Source organism: Passer domesticus, unplaced genomic scaffold (assembly GCF_036417665.1).
Source record: "Passer domesticus isolate bPasDom1 unplaced genomic scaffold, bPasDom1.hap1 HAP1_SCAFFOLD_44, whole genome shotgun sequence".
NCBI lineage: Eukaryota > Metazoa > Chordata > Aves > Passeriformes > Passeridae > Passer > Passer domesticus.
The window spans coordinates 145,460-165,279 of NW_026990160.1; the positions used below are offsets into that span (position 1 = coordinate 145,460).

A 19,820-nucleotide genomic window follows, 5' to 3' on the forward strand; every position below is an offset into this window, starting at 1 on the left:
TTAACCTTAACTTCTACCGTAAACTTAAGAATTTAGCAAAAGAACAGCACTTAACAGTCTTTAACCTCATTTATACCCTATGACTAAATAATTTAACAGTGGAATAACACTTAACAATAGTCGTCTTAGCTAATAAATTAAACCTAACAAATTAGCAAAAGAGCAACTCTTAGAAGCAATTAACTTATCTTAGACCTTGTGACTTAACCTTTCTTACAGGCCTGACAGACTCAGCTATCCAAGGCACTCCAACCCCTCCGAGAGCAGCATTTCTGCCACATCTCCCCAGCACAGGCACTCCTGTGTGCACACAGACACAAAGAGTCAGTGCAAGGCACCTGTGAGAAATTCCCCTGAGGGCAGGAAATGCTCCCTGTGGATGCTTTGGCATCTCCCCAGCGGGTGAAGGGTTGAGCCTGGAGGAGTGGGGGGATCGGCCCAGGCTCCCTCGTTGTTCAGGATCCCCGAGTGCAGCAAACGGGAGAGTTCCCGGCTGGGAGAGGCCCCACTCAGAGGGAGTCGCTGGCCCAGGAGAGCTCCAAGGGGCTCCTTTTGCAGCGCTGTTTGTAGGGCCCCAAGAGAGGGGCTGCAGTCACAGCAATGGTTCATCCTGGCCGCACTTGGCATCAACAGCTTTCTTTGGCAGTGTGAGAACTGTTGTGCCACTGAGGGAACACAAACAGTTCCCAGGGCTGCTCCTCCAGCATCCAGGAGCTGGTTGGGCACAGAAGTTCCTGGAGCAGACAGTGTTTGTGCTGAGCTGCAGAGGAGCTGAGCCCAGGGGCTGTTGGCCAAGGCCGAGGCCCAAGGAGCATTTCTGAGCTGGCAGGGCGGCCTGAGAAGGGGAGGGGGGAATGCAGCAGCACAGGGCCCATGGAACCAAGGGACCATGGTGACACTGTGGGGCCCATGGAACCAAGGGACCATGGTGACACTGTGAGACCCTATAGTGCCAAAGGTCCATTGTGACATTGCAAGGCCTCATGGCACAATGGAGAGACCATTAAGAGACTTCACAGCCTCATGGAACCAAGGGGCCATTGTGACACACAATGGAGTCAGGGGATCATGGAGACCATTGTGACACTGTGAGGCCCCATGAAATAAGCAAAGCATTGTGACTCTGAGAGGCCTCATGGAACCAGTGAGACCAATGTGACCCTGGGGGTCCCCACAGAACCAAGAGGACCATTGTGATCTTGTGGGGCCTTGTGAAAGCAAGAGGCCTTTGTGACACTGCAGGGCTGCATGGAGCCAAAGGTTCATTGTGACATTGTGGGGCCTGGTGTCATCAGTGGTCCATTGTGACACTGTGGAGGCAAAGGAGACCATTGTGACACTGCAAAACCCCGTGGTCCAAAGGTCCATTGTAACACTGCAGTCTCATGGAATAGAGGAGTCACGTGTCATTGTGGGGCCTGGGGAACCACAGAGACCATTGTGACACTGCAAGGCTTTATGGAATTGTTGGGACCATTGTGAAACTTCAGGGCCTTCTGCAACCTAGGAGCTATTGTGACATTGTGTGACCCCATTGAACCAAAGCACCATTGTAACACTGCAGGACCCCATGGAATCAAATCACCATTAGGACACTGTGGGGCCCTGTGGAACCAAGGGGACCATGGTGATACTGCAGGGCCTCTTAAAACCACGGCAACACAGAAGAGGTCTGGCTGGTTTGGCCTCCCATGGACTGCCTGACTGGTCCAACTGACCATGGCATGTTGAAGGCCTCTTCTCTTCTGCTGTTGAAACACTGGTGCTCCATACTTTCTTTCATATGGAAAAGATCTGTCCTTCTCCTGCAGGCATCCATGGCCAGAACTGGGATTTCATCTCCAGATTTCCTTATATCTAGGGATTATTCCCATAGGAATATTGCCAGGACAAGACTGGCTGACAACGGTTTAATGAGGGTCACCTCTCATCAGTCCCCAAATCTCTGGGGAAGGCTCCATGCTTTCCTTCTTGTGGAAAGAACTGCCCTGCTTTTCCAGGCACCCATGGCTGAGATTGGGCTTCCACCTCCAAAATTCCCTACATCCAAAGACTGCTCCCAGACAAAATCTGCCATTGCTGACAAGTCTGGCTGGCCTAGTGAGACTCTCACCTGCCTTCCAAACACTGGGGCTCTGTGCTTTCCTTCCTATGGAAAAGAGCTGTCCTTCCTTTCCAGGTGCCCATGGCCAGAACTGGGATTTCACCTCCAACATTGCATCCTGTGACAGACTGCAGGAGATTGTTGGCTGGGAACATTTCATGTGTCGGGGAGGAATGGGCAGGTCCAGCCTTGCCCTGCCCTGGAGCACTGCCCTGCCCTGGAGCACTGCCCTGCCCTGGAACCCCATTCCCCCCAGAGCCTCTCTCCCAGCCCAGCAGTGGCTGCCAGTCCCTGGCACAGCACAGGCAATGCTCCACAGCCACCTCTGGAGCCCCAGCCCAACTCCTGAGTGACCAAATGAGCCCAAGTCCCACCTGGGGGAAGGGCCCAGCAAGACCAAGGGGTATTGAAGGCTGACCACAAGGCAAGCACACATCTTGACCCTACCTTCTCTTGGCATTTCCATCTGAACTGCTAGAGTCCAGGAGTTGGTAGCTCTGTCTGTGCTTCTATAAATCTTATTTTTCTTTCTCTCTTTCTGTGTCTACTTCTTCTATTTTTGTCCTCTTGCAAACTCTGACTAGCTTTAAATTGAACAGGTTTAGAGTTTGTGAAGTCGAACAGGGCAAGTTATTGCTTTGAGAAGTGTTTTTTGGTGATTGAATGATGCATTAAACATTTTGACTAAATTTCTCTGATTTTCTAAAGTTGCCAGTAAAGGCTGTTTTGTTGTTTTGAGCTCCTCAGAATCTCTTGTTGGTATTGTTCCCGTGCATCCAACTCAGAGTACACAAACAACTGTAATTCCTTTTGAATGTCTCCTTGAGAGAGTTTTTTAGTGGATGGGGGTCAGGGCCTTTTCAATCCTGCTTGGCACAGCCCAGGCAGGGCTTTCCCAGCCACATTCCACACTCCATTGCCCAGCTGGAGCCGCTGGTGCCTCTGAGTTCTGCTGGCCCAGCCCCAGGGACGCTCTCCTTGTCTGCCCATTCCCCCACGGTCTCTGGGCAGGGATGGCCTCAGTGGGGGCTGCTGACATCCTCAGCAACTTGGAGGCTGCTGCTGGATTTCACTGCTCCAGAGGCTTGTTCAGCCTTCAGCTCTTCAGTGCAGGAATTCAGTGTCCCAGGGCTCATTCACATTCAGAACACCTTAACAAGCCAAGCCTCTGGGGATAGTTGTTTTCAAATCAATTTTTTCAAATAAACCTTTCAAATAATTGTGGTTAATTAGACTGATTTCAGGAGTGTATTCAAACTGAATACATTCTACTTTCAAGGACAGTGAGAAAACATTTTTAGGTCCTGTTTAGGGTTTTTTTCCTCTTAATAAATGGATATGTGCAATCTCCAATTGATATTGAATCCAAGTACCTCCTCATGCAGATATGAAAATCAAGGCCCTCCATGGCTGACAATCAATCAGACTCTGTCCCTACCCCCACCCCACCATTTCCCCCATCCAAGCCCTGGCACTCAGAGCAGCCCTGTGCCAATCTCAGCTCCCTCCAGCCCAGGCTGGACCTGCAGCTTTCAGCTCCTTGGCTCCAACTCCCACTTGCTTTCCTTGGAGAAGGAGCTGCCTGAGACACAGAGGGATGTTCATTGATTGTCAGCCAACAAAGCCAAGGGAAGGCACAGCTCCATCAAATGCAAAAGTCATTCTTCTCCCTGGCTCTGCCCTGGCCCTGATCCCCACAGCCTGTCCTGTGTCCTTCATCCCTCCTTTGCCAGGCACTTTCTGGGACAAGGGAGCTCTGCTCTGGCTATGGAGGGAGGTCCAAGTGCAGCCACTGGAGAGGGAACCACAACTCATCAGGTTTGTGCCCTTTGAGGAACCAGGAATTGGTGAGACTCAGAGGCACATAAAGGTTTCTCTTCATGACCAACATAAAAAATGTGAATGTGATAAAATTTATGAAACAGCAAAACACTTTCCTCAGCTCCTTTTGATATCCCAGAAACATCTGACATGTTCACCACCAACAAAGGATTGCCATACAGGAAGGATTTTAGACAAAGACATAAGAAGAGGTGATAGAAAAGATAAAACTAAAACTAAGATGTTGACAAAGGAGGTATTTAAACTTCTGAAAGATTGGGATACTCCCCAAGTATCCCAAAGAACCTCAAAGCATGAAGCCAGTCAAGGCAGATGCATTGGAATGACCAGAGAACATCTGCAGGAGGAAAACTGGGAGCAAGAGGAAGGAGAAAGCTCCAGCTGCTCTAAATGAAGAGATGTCGTTAGACATGGCCATTTAAACAACAGCGCTGAAAACACCTTAAGGAAGGTGGTCATTGTTATAAATGAGCGCAATGGGCCAGTCGGGTCAATTATATAGCCAATTTAATAATACAGAAAAGAGAAAGCAAAATCGCAGCGCTGGGCGGCGGGGGAGTCCTTGCTCCACCAACTACCGCGCCGAAAACTGTTCCGTTCCCCTTTTTGTACCCTCCCGCGCTCCTAGCCCCGTCGCATTTCCGGTGCTTCTCCGCGCATGTCCACCAGGTTGTTAGAGGGTCTCCTTCTGCCTCCTGGTGGTCGTCGAATAGGGCCTCCGGTACTTTTCCTCGGCGCCCCCCTCTCTGGGAATCTGGGCTGGGAACAACTTGTATTTTGATTAGCTCAGCAATGTTTAGTCTCATATGTTATCGCATGGCAGTTGGCAGTTACTTATTTACATTATGTTTCCTCCTGTTTTTAGTGAACAAGAAGGTCACATTCCCATCACAACCTTATGTTTTCTCCTGTTTTCAGTGAACAAAAAGGTCATATTCCCATCACAAACCCCCCTTTTTTTCTATGTCACTATTTTTGTTCACTGAATCTGGCAAGCTCCTTTCTGCTGAGCTCTAAGTAGTCCTCTGTGTTCCCATCGCTTAGAGGTTCATACCTTGCCTTAATGAGCATGAGGTGGGCGGCTTCCAATCTCCCCTTTACCACATTAATCAATCTATTAAATATGCAAGGCCCGAAAGTGATTGTTAGGATGAACAATATGAGAGGTCCCGCTATAGTGGACAGGAGTGTGGTGAGCCAAGGGGAGCGGTTGAACCATGATTCGTACCAGTTTTGTTGTGCTTCCCTTTCCCTTTTTCGCTTCTCCAATTGTTTTCTGAGCTCGGCCATGGTATCTATCACTATTCCAGTGTGGTCTGCATATGTGCAACATTCCTCTTGTAATGCTACGCACAACCCTCCTTGTTGTAGAAACAGTATATCCAATCCCCGTCTGTTCTGGAGTACTACTTCCAATAAAGATCTTACTGATTTGACTAGTCCATCTATTGCCTTTTCGATTCTACTTAGATCTTCATCTACTGAGGCTCTCAAGTCTTTCATACCCCGTTGCTGGTTTATTAGGGCAGTTGCCCCTGTTCCTACTCCTGCTCCTCCTAAGCCCAATAGGACGGCTACTGTGAGAGCTGTGGCCGTAAAGGGTTCTCGTTTCACTAAATGATGTTCAGGAGTGATCTGGTGTTCATATATGTATTCCTTTGGATGGTATATAATTCGGGGAACTATCACAACCTGTATGCAATATTCGGATGACTCATTGAAATGAGGTATAGATATACATGGAGTGACTCCCAGTGTATTGCATACCCATTTGGCATTTACTGCAGGGAGAAGCCACTTAGCCGGTTTTTCAGACTTAACGGTTGTCATATCTATTTCACACAGATGTTTTTTGTCTGATGGAATTTTTCCTACGCACCTCCCTTTCCCTGTTACCTGAACTATTGATATCCCTGGGGTTCTGTCCTGGCCTCTCTTCCAAAGGCACTCCCGTGGATTGGTTCCGTTAATCCTCCTAGGTTTTGCTGTAGTTCCTAAAGCTTCATAAAAAGGCGGGTTAACAGTATAGCACAACCAGCACTCATTGGTTAAATTTGGGTTCGTAGTATTGAGAACTCTGAATGTAGCTTGCATCACTTTCCACAGCATACTATACTCCCGAGCAGGTGGAGCTGTTAGTGGCCATTCTCCCGACTGAGTCGGCTTCCTTGTGTGATTTTCTACTAATGAATAATTGCCCCTTTCTCCCTTTCTCCCTTCTTCAGTAAGTACGGGGTTCGGCCCCACAGGTTCCGGATCATGAGGGACTGGCTCTTTTCTTATTAGAAAATGCCCTCCCCGATCCTTTCCTGGTTCCCATAATCTTGCCCCCCAGGTTTTTCCTGTGACCCAGACTGGATCGTTAATTTTGTCATTGGTCACGTTTATCTGAATGGACTGGCAGTTCCCCCCCGTTGTCACTCCGCCGGCAAAATCAAATCGGGGAGGGGTACAGCCCCATGGGTACCATCCGACTCTTATATATGAGTCCCTCCCTCCTCCTGGGGTAAAGCCATGAGCTATAGTTTCACATCCCCAATATCCACAATAAAAGTGTCCAGGATAGTTGCAGTATGGTTTCCCTGGGTTCGACGCTGGGCACATATAAAACCCTATCCTATTTAAACAGGGTTGAGTCTGGATAATGTCACATGGCTGACACCTAAAGGAGGGGACTCCTGAAGTTGTAGTTGTTGCTATGACTCGTTGATCTTCCCATCTGATAAGTGACCATTTGAAGGGTTCGTGGCTTACGCTGTCCCCTAGTGTTTCCCTGATTAATAACCATATCATCAATATTCGCATTAAAGTTGAGTAACATCCACTGCCAGTATGGGTATAAATAATCAGCCTGTCCAATTTTACCCTTCCTTCAACTTGAGTCCCCTGGCCCTTTTGATCCCTGCCTGTAAGCTCTATTGGTGCTCCCATTTTGTGAAGTTCCATCCTTCCACTAAGTATCCCTCCGCCTAGCTCGTCAACTAGTTTGCGGCTAGTTACGAGGGTTGTTATCTTCTCGGTGGCAAGGATCTTCTGAGGGATGGAGTTTACACCTCTTTCACCTCTTAAGGAAGTTGCACCTGTAGCTGTTGTTTCGCTCGCGAGTTTACCCTCACAAGGACCAAGAGACTGGTTAGGATACTCTGGAGTCTGTTCCCAAGTTATCCCTCCCAATAAGGTTGGCAAGTATTTTCTGGGAGCCCTCCCTCTCTGGCAGTGGACTCACCACAACCTTTCACAAAGTTTATGACAGGGACGGATTGACCCGGCTTTTCTTGATATGTAGGCATTCAAATTTAGCAATCCAATTATTTAAAGCTGTGTCTGGGTCTGTGTCTTTTCCTAGGGGTCCGACTATTGAGGTCCTTAAGTGTGGTACCGTATGTCGGCACCTTGCAGTTAGAATACGGGAATTGGCGATCTGTCGGCACTTTTTCAACCAACATTTAATTTGCCACCTTGCCCATGCTAACAAGAGCTGTTCTGGGGTCTCATACACACCCCGAAATTGAGTATAAGGTATTCCGTTCTCTCTTTCTAATGCTAGAGCCCAATCTCCCCTCCTAATATCCTTGCCTGCACACCTCCCGCACCACAAGTGATATATCGACCTTTGTTCTATCCAATAAACCTTATTACAACCTCCGCATTTAAAGGCTACCCATGCCTCACAAAGTTCTTTTCCACAGCTACAGCAGGGACTGTGTCTAAGAGGTCGGAACGAGGGTTCCTCTCGGGGTTCATAAGTTTCAATCCACCAAACCCAATTGTCTGGAGGGTTCGTTATGGCTTCTCGAGCTGCTGAGTTGAAGCGTGCTAAGCTTAGTAGATACGGCTGCAAAGTCAATGACAGTTTCTGCTGGACCCTCCTTTGGTCCGCTGGTCCTAGCCTTTCCCATTGCTCAGTCATCGGGATGACGGCCCATTTCTGGTGTTTTGGTGAATGTCAGTCTTAGGCCGTCTGGGGGTCCTTTTATTCTCCACTGAGAGTTCTGTGGATGCTCAGGGAAGTTGGAAGGGTTCACTGGTCCTTTTACTCGACTGGCGTGAGTCCACCCTTTTTCGGCAGTTCTCACAGCAGTGTCTGTGGTGAGCAGGGTGAGATATGGGCCTTCCCACCTTGGGGTTAAAGGATTTTCCTTCCAACTCTTGATTAACACCCAGTCTCCTGGCTGAACCTGGTGTAATACAAGATTCAAAGGAGGTTGTTGAACCCACATTCCCTTTTCCCACAGTTTCTTCCTGTATTTTTCCAAGGTAACCAAATAACTGTTCAAACTCTTATTACTGATATTGGGGTTTATCTGTACTTTTTCCAAGTTGTATGGCATTCCATATAGCATCTCAAAGGGGGATAGCCCTGTGTCTGCCCGGGGTTGTGTCCTAATGTTTAGTAATGCCAGGGGTATACACTTTACCCAGGACAATTTAGTTTCTAATACTAATTTGGTTAGCTGTTTTTTTATTTCCCCGTTCATTCTTTCCACCCTTCCCGAACTCTGGGGATGATAGGGGGTATGTTGCTCCCACCTTATTCCTAGGGAGTCGGCTAGATCTTGGGTTACCTTTGAGGTGAAATGCGGCCCTTTGTCTGAGTCTATGGTTTCAGGTACCCCATATCTTGGCACTATTTCCTCTAATAGGATTCTTACTACAGTATGGGCGGTTTCCCTGGTAGTTGGGAATGCTTCTACATAATGGGTAAGGTGGTCCACCATTACCAAAAGGTATCGTGTCCGCCCTACCTTTGGAAGTTCAGTGAAGTCAATTTGTATGTGTGAGAATGGTCTCTTTGCCAACGGCCGACCTCCTGGGGGCAACTTCCTCAGGTTGCTTCGATTAACCTGTAAACATGTTGGGCAACTCTTGGTAATGTATTTGGCAATATCATGTAGCCCTATAGTCATATATTGGGTTGCGAAGTGGTCTGCTAACCCAATGTGTACCTTGGTGTAGTTTATACAGGACTCTTTGGGCTACGGCTTTTGGCAATATTTTCCGCTTATCCCGAGTTACCCATTCCCCATTGAGTTTAGACAGTCCCATTTTCTTCAATTTGTCCTCCTCTTCAGGAGTGAAGACCAGTGCTGGATCTTCCTGACTATCCTGCTCCCTTGGTTTTTCTCTTAAGAGCATTTCTCTAGCCGCTGCTCGTTTAGCCTCTTGATCTGCTGCATTATTACCCCTAGTCTTGAGGTCTGTTCCTACTTGGTGGCCTTTCAAATGTACTACTGCTATCCTTTTTGGTCCCCTCAGGGCTTGCAGTACTTCAGTTAACAATTGTTGATGGACTAATCCCTTCCCTTGTGAGTTTACTAATCCCCTTTCTTCCCATAATTTTCCAAAGGTATGTACCACCCCAAACCCATATCTAGAATCGGTATATATCGTTCCCTCTTTCCCTTTTAAGAGCTTCAAAGCTCTTAGAATAGCGTATAGTTCACAGGCTTGTGCTGACCAGGATTTATCTAAGGCCCCTGATTCCACTACTTGTAAGTTTGTGCCCCCAATAATAGCGTATCCTGATTGGCGTTTCCCATCTACCACCCGGGAGGACCCATCTATGAACAACTTTTCTCCTTCGTCTAGCTCTTCTTCTTCCAGGTCAGGCCTAATCTTGGTTTGTTCTTCAATAGTTATTAAGCAATCATGTATTAAAGGTGCTTCTTCTACATTCCCGAACAAAAAGGTAGCCGGATTTTGAATAGCAGTTGTTTCTAAGGTAAAATTTGGTGCTTCTAGTAAAATCCCCTCATATTTCAGGAGCCTAGCATCTGATATCCATTTATCTGCCTTTTGCTGCATTACGCTCCTGATATTATGGGGGGGAGAAAACCTTAAGACTACTGTTAAAGGTAATTTTCCTAGCTTCTTCAACTAATAAAGCGCATCCGGCTAACATTTGTAAACACGTAGGCCATCCCCTGCTTACGGGGTCCAAAAGTTTCGATAAGTACGCTACAGGTTTCCTCTTGTCTGCCCATTCTTGGGTTAGTACTCCAAAGGCAATTCCCCCTTCTATATTAACGAATAAATAAAAGGGTCTTTTTAAGTCAGGGAGACTTAGAACTGGAGCATGCACCAAGCTTTCCTTTAATTCTTTCAGGTTTTCTGTATCCTCCTGAGTCCATTTCATCCACCCATCCTGAGTCAGTTTTTGGTATAAAAACCTGGCCTTACTACTGTAATTCTCTATCCATTGTCTACAGTATCCTGTTAAGCCTAAGATTTGTCTGATTTGTCTCTTATTCCTGGGGATTGGCAATGATAGAATAGCCTGCACCCTTTCCGGATCTATCCTTTTCTCACCTCGTCTCAAATAGTGTCCTAAGTACTTTACCTCTTCCTCTACAAACTGCAGCTTAGCCTTCGAAACCTTTAGTCCTTTAAGCCCCAGGAAATTCAAAAGTTTTATACTTTCTCTTCTTACTCCTTCCTCATCTTTCCCTGCTAACAATAGATCGTCTACATATTGTATCAGGGTTATCCCAGGTTCAGTTTGGTAATCCTCCAAAATTTGTTCCAAAGCTTGTCCAAATAAATTGGGAGATTCTGTAAAACCCTGGGGTAACACCGTCCATCTAAGCTGTTGTTTTCTCCCTGTCTCTGGGTCTTCCCATTTGAAGGCGAAATAATCCCTGCTTGCTTCATCTAAGGGGCAAGCCCAAAAGGCATCCTTCAGGTCGATTACACTGTACCAATGGTTATCCGGGCTTAGTTTGCTCAATAATGTGTAAGGGTTAGCCACCACGGGGAACCTAGCTATCGTCCTCTTGTTTATTTCTCTCAGGTCATGTACTAAGAGATAAGACCCGTTTGATTTCTTCACTGGTAAAATTGGGGTATTATAAGGGGACATACAGGGCTCTAATAATCCTTGTTTGATTAGTCGATCGATTTCCGGTTTCAACCCTTTTCTCCCTTCCAAGGACATCGGGTATTGTTTTATTCTTACTGGAATCTCCGGATTTCTAATGGTTACCTTGAAGGGGGTAATTTCTAATCTGCCGGCACTATCCGGATTATACCATACTTCAGGGTTGATTTTTCTCTCATCTTCTAATCTTAGGGGACACAACTTAATCTGGATCTCCTGTTCTACCACCTTGATTTGAATACCTAATTCTACAATCATATCTCTACCTAATAGGTTATAATCTGATTCTGGTACTAATAGAAAATCCCCAATACCCATCTTGGAGTCCGATTCTACTACTACCTCTTTTATAACTTTAACTTCGAACGGTTCCCCTTTTGCTCCCACTACTGTAACAGTTTCCCTAGATAACTTACACCCTTTAGGTAATGACTGGAGTGTGGACCTTTCAGCTCCAGTATCAACCAGGAAGGTAATATCCTGGCCCTGGGGACCCACCTTCAATTTTACCAAGGGCTCCCTTTGATGTTTCTGGGTCCCCAAGAGATAGAGCCCCTGACCCCCCTAGTCCTCCTTGAACTCCTTCTCGTCCCGAATCCGCGTCCGACATTCCCTCTTAAAGTGTCCTCTCCGTCCGCAGTAAAAGCACACTTTCAATTCCTGTTTATCCCGTGGGCTTTTCTGCCCACTCCGCCTCAATTCCCTTCTGTCTTGTTCGGGTCTCCTATCCGTTCCCTGGCTTTCGCGCACTGCCGCCATCATTATTCGGGCTTGTCTCCTATCTCGCTCTTCCTCTCTCCTCACATACACTCTTTGGGCTTCTCTTAGCAACTCGTCTAACCCTCTGTCTTGCCAATTCTCTAATTTCTGTATTTTCCTTCTGATGTCTTCCCAGGATTTAGAAACAAAGTGTACCTTTAGCACTGCCTGTCCCATCTGTCCATCTGGATCCATTCCTGAATACAACTGAAAATTCTTCCTTAATCTTTCTAGCCATTCAGTGGGGGTCTCATCCTTTTTCTGTCTTTCATTAAAGGCTTTATTGATATTCTGTCCTCTTGGAACAGACTCCCTGATTCCTTGCACAATTATTCTTCTGAGATCTTGCATGTGCACTCTATGGGCCGGGTTCTGATGATCCCAATTAGGATTTTGTAATGGCCATTTTATATCTGCTGCCGGCCCCTGCGCGTGTTGCGCATCCCAGATGCGCATTCCCTCCCTTCTAATCATATTTTTTTCCTCTGCCGTGAATAGGATATTCAATATAGATTGTAATTCCTCCCAGGTGTACATATTGGGTCCTAAGAATTGATCTACCCGCTCGGCCACTCCAAGCGGGTCCTCCAAGAGGTGTCCCATTTCTTTCTTAAATTCCCTAACATCTCCTGAGCTTAGGGGCACCGATACAAACCCTATGCCGGCCTGGGGTCCCCCCATAGGCATTTCTCTTAAGGGGTATAAACCTTTCTTGGTTCGACTTCGAGTCATTGGCCCTGTATATTCGGGCCCATCCGAATCCGAGTCTGTCCCTGCTGGTGCATTCGGAGGAGTCTCCGCTGCCTGTGCTTGGGGTGGGAGTACATAAGGTGGGGGTGGCACTAAAGTGTCTTCTGGTTTATTCCCCTTTTTCTTACTCTTATTCCCTTTCGATGTTTCAGAACGTTTGAAGAGAAACACTTCGGGTCTCTCTGCCCAAACTTTAGCATAATTACTCTCCTCCTGAGCACAGGGGGGTTCTCTACTATTTACCCAAATGTTTAAGGTTTGCCTTACCCAGTCTTCTGAAGAGCCAAATACAGGCCAAAACACCCTCTTGGAGATTTCTTTCCCTCCCCATACTTCCATGCAATAGTGAATCATTTTAGCCTTATCCTTGTCCCGTGTGCCTGGAAAGTGTCGCCAGTTTTCTATCATAAACCCTAAAGGGCTTTCTCTAGGTATCGGAGGGAGTTTCACCTCGGCAGGGGGCTTACTCTTCCCCTGTCCCATTCTTCCGGAGTGCCTTCTTTCACACAATCAACTTTCGCTTCCCCTGGTTCGTGGCCCAAGCCCTCGCGGGTCTGTGGGAAACGCACTACTGGGGGTCCGCACTCACTTGGAAAGTCTGGCTGCCAGCTCTCCTCTCACACACCACACACTCGCCGCACTCCGGGATCCCAACCCCACCCGGACGGATCCCGTAATACTTACGCGTCCCGCGTCTTCGTCCGGACTTTGTGCACAAATCTTTTAAGGGGTCTCCTTGGGCCCGCAACCTCCCTTTGCTTCCTCCTTTCCTCTTTTCGGGGTTCGTCGGACGGGGCCGGGAGCGGGTCCCTCAGGTCCCGGGGCCTCCGAATCGGAGGGGCGCCCCTTCCGGTATTGAGAGACCCCTCCGACGGCCACCGATCCGAGTCACGGCACCAAGTTGTTATAAATGAGCGCAATGGGCCAGTCGGGTCAATTATATAGCCAATTTATTAATACAGAAAAGAGAAAGCAAATTGCAGCGCTGGGCGGCAGGGGAGTCCTCGCTCCACCAACTGCCGCGCCGAAAGCTGTTCCGTTCCCCTTTTTGTACCCTCCCGCTTTCTTAGCCCCGTCGCATTTCCGGTGCTTCTCCGCGCATGTCCACCAGGTTGTTAGAGGGTCTCCTTCTGCCTCCTGGTGGTCGTCGAATAGGGCCTCTGGTACTTTTCCTCGGCGCCCCCCTCTCTGGGAACCTGGGACTGGGAACAACTTGTATTTTGATTAGCTCAGCAATGTTTAGTCTCATATGTTATCGCATGCTAGTTGGCGGTTACTTGTTTACATTATGTTTCCTCCTGTTTTTAGTGAACAAGAAGGTCACATTCCCATCACAACCTTATGCTCTCTCCTGTTTTTAGTGAACAAAAAAAGCACATTCCCATCACAGTCTGAACTAGAGATTTCTTGCAAAGCTTTTACCTTTGGGGCAATCCTTTGTAGTTTGAAAGGTTCTCTTACCTTGATCCTTTTAAATTTGGAGGTGAACATGTAATTTGCTTTTTCTTTTTTCTCCAAAAGCCCAGCATTTCAGCTGGAGAGTGGTAGCTGTCCCAAAAGAAATAACTAGAGCAGGGTTGAGCTGTTGAAGGATTTTTAGGTTTCCCTGTTGTGGTTTGCTTTGGGTTTTTTTAAAAATGTTTCTTGCCTGCTTCCTGGGACAGAGAAAACAGTTATGGAGCTCTGGACGGCTGGCAGAAACCTCTCCAAGCCCAAGGCTGATGGAGTCTGGCAGGATCCCAGCACTACAGCCCATGTATGTATGTCTGGATGCATGGGGAATGCCACCTGAGTCCCCTGGGAGTGTTGGAAAATGTCAGCCAAGCCCCCAGCAGTGTCAGGGAAACATTCCTGATAAATACCTGGTGGAGCTGCAGAGTTTCTGCTGTTGGGCCCTGGGGGGGCTGTGCTGGCTGTCACTGCCTGGGTCTGCCCCTGGGTGCCTCAAATCTGCCCTTTTTGCTTGCCTTCTCTGTCTTTTCCTCTCCCACTGTGCTTTTTGCATGCCCACAGGGTGTTCACCCCTGTCCTCTGCAGTTCCTCAGTGCAAGCAGTTGCAGCTGCTGCAGCAGCTCAGTGTCATCCCTGGGCTGCCTTTAGAGCAGACCTGCTCCAGCCTGGATTGGGAAGGGCTGGATCAAAGCATTTCTCAGTTCAAGGTGCCAGCAGCCAGCCAGGGGCTGCATCCTGAGCAGGAGCTGCTGGTGCAGGTGTCCCTCCCTCCCACTGCAGGTCCCTGTTCACAGTTATCTTCTTTTCCAGAGATGAGCTTCACCCACCTCAATTCACTCCCCATCCACCAAAGGAGATGAGAACATGTTTGCATTGCCCAGCGTCTCGATGGAGGCACTTCAGGGCTGGAAAGCAGGAGGCAGCCACAGCCCTGACTGAAGAGCAGGATTTGACCCAGTCTTCAGGAGTAGAGGTAGATTTTCTTGTACACCTACTGCTTGTGCTGCCTCCTTAGCCTGCCACCAGCAAGTCATGCTCCTGCTGAGCTCCCTTTTTGCTGCCCTGCTGTCCTGTGCCCTGACAGTGGCTGGGCAGCAGGGCCAGTGGCTGGACATGGGGCAGTGGGAGGGAGAAATAGGAGAGTTTTCCTTGGAGAAGCTCACTCAGATCCTACAGGCCTGTGTTGAGTGTGGGATTTTTTGTTTTGTTGCCTTCCCAATGCAAGATGAGGCTTTCATCTGCATCATGATGGGAAGAGCTGCAGCTTCCTTGGCAGAGCAAGCTGGGATGAGTCCTGATCTCCATGTGCCCTCTTCCCAGCCCAGCCAGACTCCCTGTTTGCAGGTCTCTGCTGTCACCCGAGAGCTGCTCTTGCACTGCTGGCCCTGAAGCTGTCTTACAAACTGAGACTTGGCAAAGTGGCTGTCTCTTCCGGCAGGCATAGAGAATGGCTTGTTTTTCAGGTGCCACCACAAGCTCCTGCAAACCCTCACCTCCCAGCAGGCCTGGAGGGATTCAGGTGCTGCGTGGGCGCACCGCACACTGCCCTGGGAGCGGAGAAGGGAAGAGGGAATCTGTCTCCCTTGCACGCTGTCAGTGTGGCAAGCAGGGCTGGAGCTGCCAGTGCCACTGGTGGCCCTGAGCATTGGCCACAGAGGGGCCTCCCATCCCTGCAGGCCCAGCACAAAGTGCTGCTGGAGCAGCTGGGTGTTGGAGAGGCCGTGCAGGACACGTTGTGGGGCTGCCCAAGGACGCTGTGCAGCACCTATGGAGGGCACTGCTCCCCCTGCAACTCCTCAGGTGGTCCAGAGGAAGGTTTTGCAGGAGCTTTTGCTGTAGCACCTTGAGGAAGCAGCATTTAAATCAGAGAGAGAGGGGAAGAGCCTCAGGAGTCAGATGAGCTGGGCTGGGAGTCCTTTGCTCAGCTCCAAGAGCTCTCACTCTGAGTCTCCTCCTTTTCTAAAAGCAGTAAGTTTTGAAACTTTTTCAAGGCAAGTTGTGCATCAGAGAGAATTTCTAGTGCCAGGAGACATCCCAGTTCACTTTCATGTAAGGTACTCATGAATGCATTGACCCGTGAGGATGGGAGGAGATTTTCCCCATGGTCCCTGCACTGGTCAGTGGCATGGATGCAGGATGAGATCAGGGTGATTCTGGCAGTGTTTGGGGAATAGGCCCCTCTGGCTGCAGCTGCACTTTGCTCCAAGCTGCTCTTCTGCATCCATTTCCATGCTCAACACCTCCATCTCTCCTGTCTTCCATGCAGGCTTCCAGTAACCTGCCAGTGTCAGGTGTGCTGCAGCCAGGAGAGAGCCAGCAGGTCTCCTTGCCCTTCTCTGGCCACCTCAACAGCATCTCCAGTGCCACGGCGCTGTGCCACGTGGAGGGAGGCCCCAGCTCCGAGGTGCTGGTGCCCGGGGAGGCCTCACGTGCCAGCTGCTCCCCGAGCCCCCAGGAGATCAACTGTGGCTCTGGGGCACCTCTCAGGGAGAGGTGAGTAAGCCTTCCATGGGTTCCTGCTCTCCATGGCTTACTGTCCCTGCAGGGCTTCCCTGCTCCAAGGACTCTGAGCTCAGAGGTGCTGCATAGCAAAGGCCAGAAGCAGCACAGGGATGGCCACTCTTGGCTCCCTGGCTCCCAAGAGAGGAAGCACCTTCTTCTGTTGGGACAGAGCATCTTCTTCTCTAGTTTAGTGGTGAGCCCTCCTGGCTCAGATGCTGCCTGCAGGGAGCTGGGCTCTGGCCCTGCCTTGGCACTGCCTCTAGAGGTGTCTTTAGCTCCATGGTGTTGAGTCACATCTTCTTCATCATCTCCCTTCTTCACCAAAACAGTGGGACTGTGGTGTGGGCCGGCGTGGGGCACAGACCAAACCTTGGTTTGGGTGCTGGTGCTGCCACAGATGAAGTCCTTGCAGTGCTGATCTGCCAGGGTTCTCCTGATGGTGGGACAGCAGCCATAAAAGCTCCTGTCCTTGGGGCTCCCCTTCAGCTGCAGCAGTGGGCAAGCACAGGAGAAGCTCTGCTCCAGCAGGGCAGCCCAGCTCAGGACACACAGGCAAAGTGTGAGCTGGGAGTGGAGGCTGCTTAAAGCAAGCCTGTGCATCAGGACTTCCTTCAGGCCAGGCTGAAGTTGGTTTCATGGGGAGGAGAGGGACGAGGCTGCTTCAGATGGTTTCCATGGCAGACAGCAGCAGCTGGCTTGGTCACAGCTGGCTTCCAGCAGGAAATCTGGCTGACAAGAGCCTGTCTTGCAGGAGAGCACTTCCTGCAGCCTTTGCTTTCTGACTGATGGGATTATTCTCATTTAGGATCAGGCTATGAGTTGTTAAAACCGAGGCTCACGGACAGTGACTCTCTAACTCATTGAAGTTAGAAAGTGGTATGTTTATTAACCCCGGCGGGCGGCACCAGAGTCGTCCCTACAAGGCGTGACTGCGCTGTGCAAGGTTCTTTGCCCTCTCTTTATTTCCCAGGATCTTACACACAATACATGTGCACAACCCCAGCACCTTCCCTCCCCGCTCTGTATTAAAATGAGGTCATTAGTCCTTCACACCTGTGCAATTCTTCTCTGGAATTGGGTCGGTGGTCTCCAATTGGGCCAGTGGTCTTAAGGGATGAAGTCAGGAATGTCTTCATCAGGTCTCTGTGACCCTCTGGCACCATCCAAGGTCCCCTGCTTAGTGACTGATTGACATAAAGCCCAGGTGCTAACCATTGTTCTGCTGGTTTCAAGATGTTCTTCTAACAGTTCACTTACTCCACTTCCTTCTATCAAGAAGCTCATCATGGTAAACAATATAACAATCAGCTCTGGCTGAAGCATCTAATCATCATTAACCTATGGTCTGCCTGTCTAACTGACATCCTGATCAATGTGAATTGCTTCTAAGCCTCAGCTGAAATCCGAACTCATTGAAATCCTGCTTCAGCTCTGCCCAGGGAGAAGGGGGCTGAATGAGCTGAGTAAGAATTGCAGGAGAGATCAGCAGACGTTGGCACTCTGTGCTCTGCTTGAAACTGGGAAGTCAAGAGACAAAGGGCGTTTTCAGGCACAGCGCAGAGAGCTGGTGGATCAGCCTTTGGCAGTGGGCTGGAGGTGTCTGGCTGTGCCTGGAGAGGGAGCTTGCACAGTCAAGCCCTTCTGACGGCAAGGCTCAGGCTTGGCTGGTCCTGGAGGTGCCCTTCCACCACTGCCCTCCCTTGGGATGTTCCCAACCTCTGTGGGTTGAGGAGAATTCACGGAAATGGTCTGGCACTGCTGCCTGGCCTCAGGGTCAAGGAATGAAGTGCAGGGCCAGCCAGGACGAGTGAGCCCAAGGTTCTGGTGGTGACTCTCAGCCATGTTTTCTGTTTTGTCTGCAGAAGGGAGCTGAAGCGGCCGGCTCCAAAGCTTGAGGAGGAGACAAAAGCCTTGGCGGAGGAAAGAGAAGGGGAAAACCAAACCCCCAGAGAAGAAGGAAAGCAAGGCCCCAGAGAAGAAGGACACCAAAATCCCAGAGCGGATGGAAACCAAAGCCCCAGACAAGATTGAAAACAAACTCCCAGAAAAGAAAAACAAACATCCAGAAAAGAAGGAAATCAAATTCCCAGAGAGGAAGGAAAGCAAGGCCCCAGAGAAGAAGGACACCAAAGCATTATTAGAGAAGAAGGAAACTAAATTCCCAGAGAAGAAGGAAACCAAAGCTCCAGAGAAGATTGAAAACAAACTCCCAGAAAAGAAATACAAACCTCCAGAGAAGAGGGAATCCAAATTCCCAGAGAAGAAGGAAACCAAAGCTCCAGAGAAGATTGGAAACAAACTCCCAGAAAAGAAATACAAACCTCCAGAAAAGAGGGAAATCAAAATCGCAGAGAGGAAGGAAAGCAAAGCACCAGAGAGGAAGGAATTGAAAATCCTAAAGAAGGAAACCAAATCTCCAGAGAAGAGAAGCAAAGCTCCAGAAAAGAAGGAAACCAAATGCCCAGAGAGGAAGGAAATCAAAATCCCAGAGAAGGAAACCAAGGCACCAAAAAAGAAGGAACCCAAAGCCCCAAAGAAGGGGGAAGCCAAAGTGCCAGAGAAGAGAGAGACCAAAGCCCCAAAGAAGAAGGAACCCAAAGCCCCAAAGAAGGGGGAAGCCAAAGCCTGAAAGAAGGGAGGAACCAAAATCCCAGAGAACCCAGCTGAGCTGGAGAAGAATTCTTTATTTTATTCACACAACTTATTTTATACAGTTTGACAAACCTAATGTGCCACTTTAGTTAGTTAATAGATTTCTTATTATTAGTTATGCCAATTATTCTGTTGGATAATAAAATATATTTTACTTGTGCATCAAATCTCTCTGTTGTATTGTTTGTATTGTTACCTATTCTCTTCATTGATTCTCATGGGACAAATCCCTTGTTCTTGCAGGTGCATTTGTTTTTCACCCTCAGATCAGATTGTTCACCAAGTCTCATTCTCAAAATAACTTCACATGGGAACTTGTGACTTCTTAGCTGCACTTAGAAGAGATGACAGGCCAGCTGTTAATATAGCAGAACAAGGCCTGGTTTCATAAAGCCTTTCTTTTATCATTATTCTACCTGTCTCTGACATCTCCCCTTTTTCTTCATTTAAAAAAAGCTCCTATGTTCTGATGTTGAAACAGCTCACTCTTGGGAGGGTATGATCTCATGAAGGTTTTCACTGGTTATCTGTTAGATGTAGGGTAAGATACATAAAAGACCAATTACAATCAACAAAACTTACCCAATTCTGTCAAGTCATTGACACAGGGTTTTGCAGCATGAGCAAACAAAAGAATAATGTCCAATGTCTCTTAGGGAAATGGAAAGAAATGGCCATTGTTTCCAATCAGCTGAGAAGTAGGAGAAGGTCCATTAGCTGGAAATGTTGATCTTGGACATCACTGAATGTCCTCCTGGAGCTGGAACAGGGAAGGACTGAAGAAGGTTGGGAGGAGCACTGTCCCATGATGATGCCATGAGGCTTTTGTTGGCCAATTGCCTCTGTCAGTTTCCAGGCGCAGCTGTGTCTTGGCAGTCCTAC

General features: G+C 48.6%; 1 long non-coding RNA gene and 1 pseudogene across 1 annotated transcript in view; one reads left to right on the forward strand and one right to left on the reverse strand.

Moving 5' to 3' along the window:
* LOC135292683 (zinc finger protein 850-like) overlaps positions 1-19,820 on the reverse strand; it is a 276,851-nt pseudogene that overhangs the window by 33,355 nt on the left and 223,676 nt on the right.
* Positions 1-19,820, forward strand: part of LOC135292784 (uncharacterized) — a 39,967-nt gene that overhangs the window by 8,461 nt on the left and 11,686 nt on the right. The gene's annotated exons all lie outside the window — the stretch shown is intronic.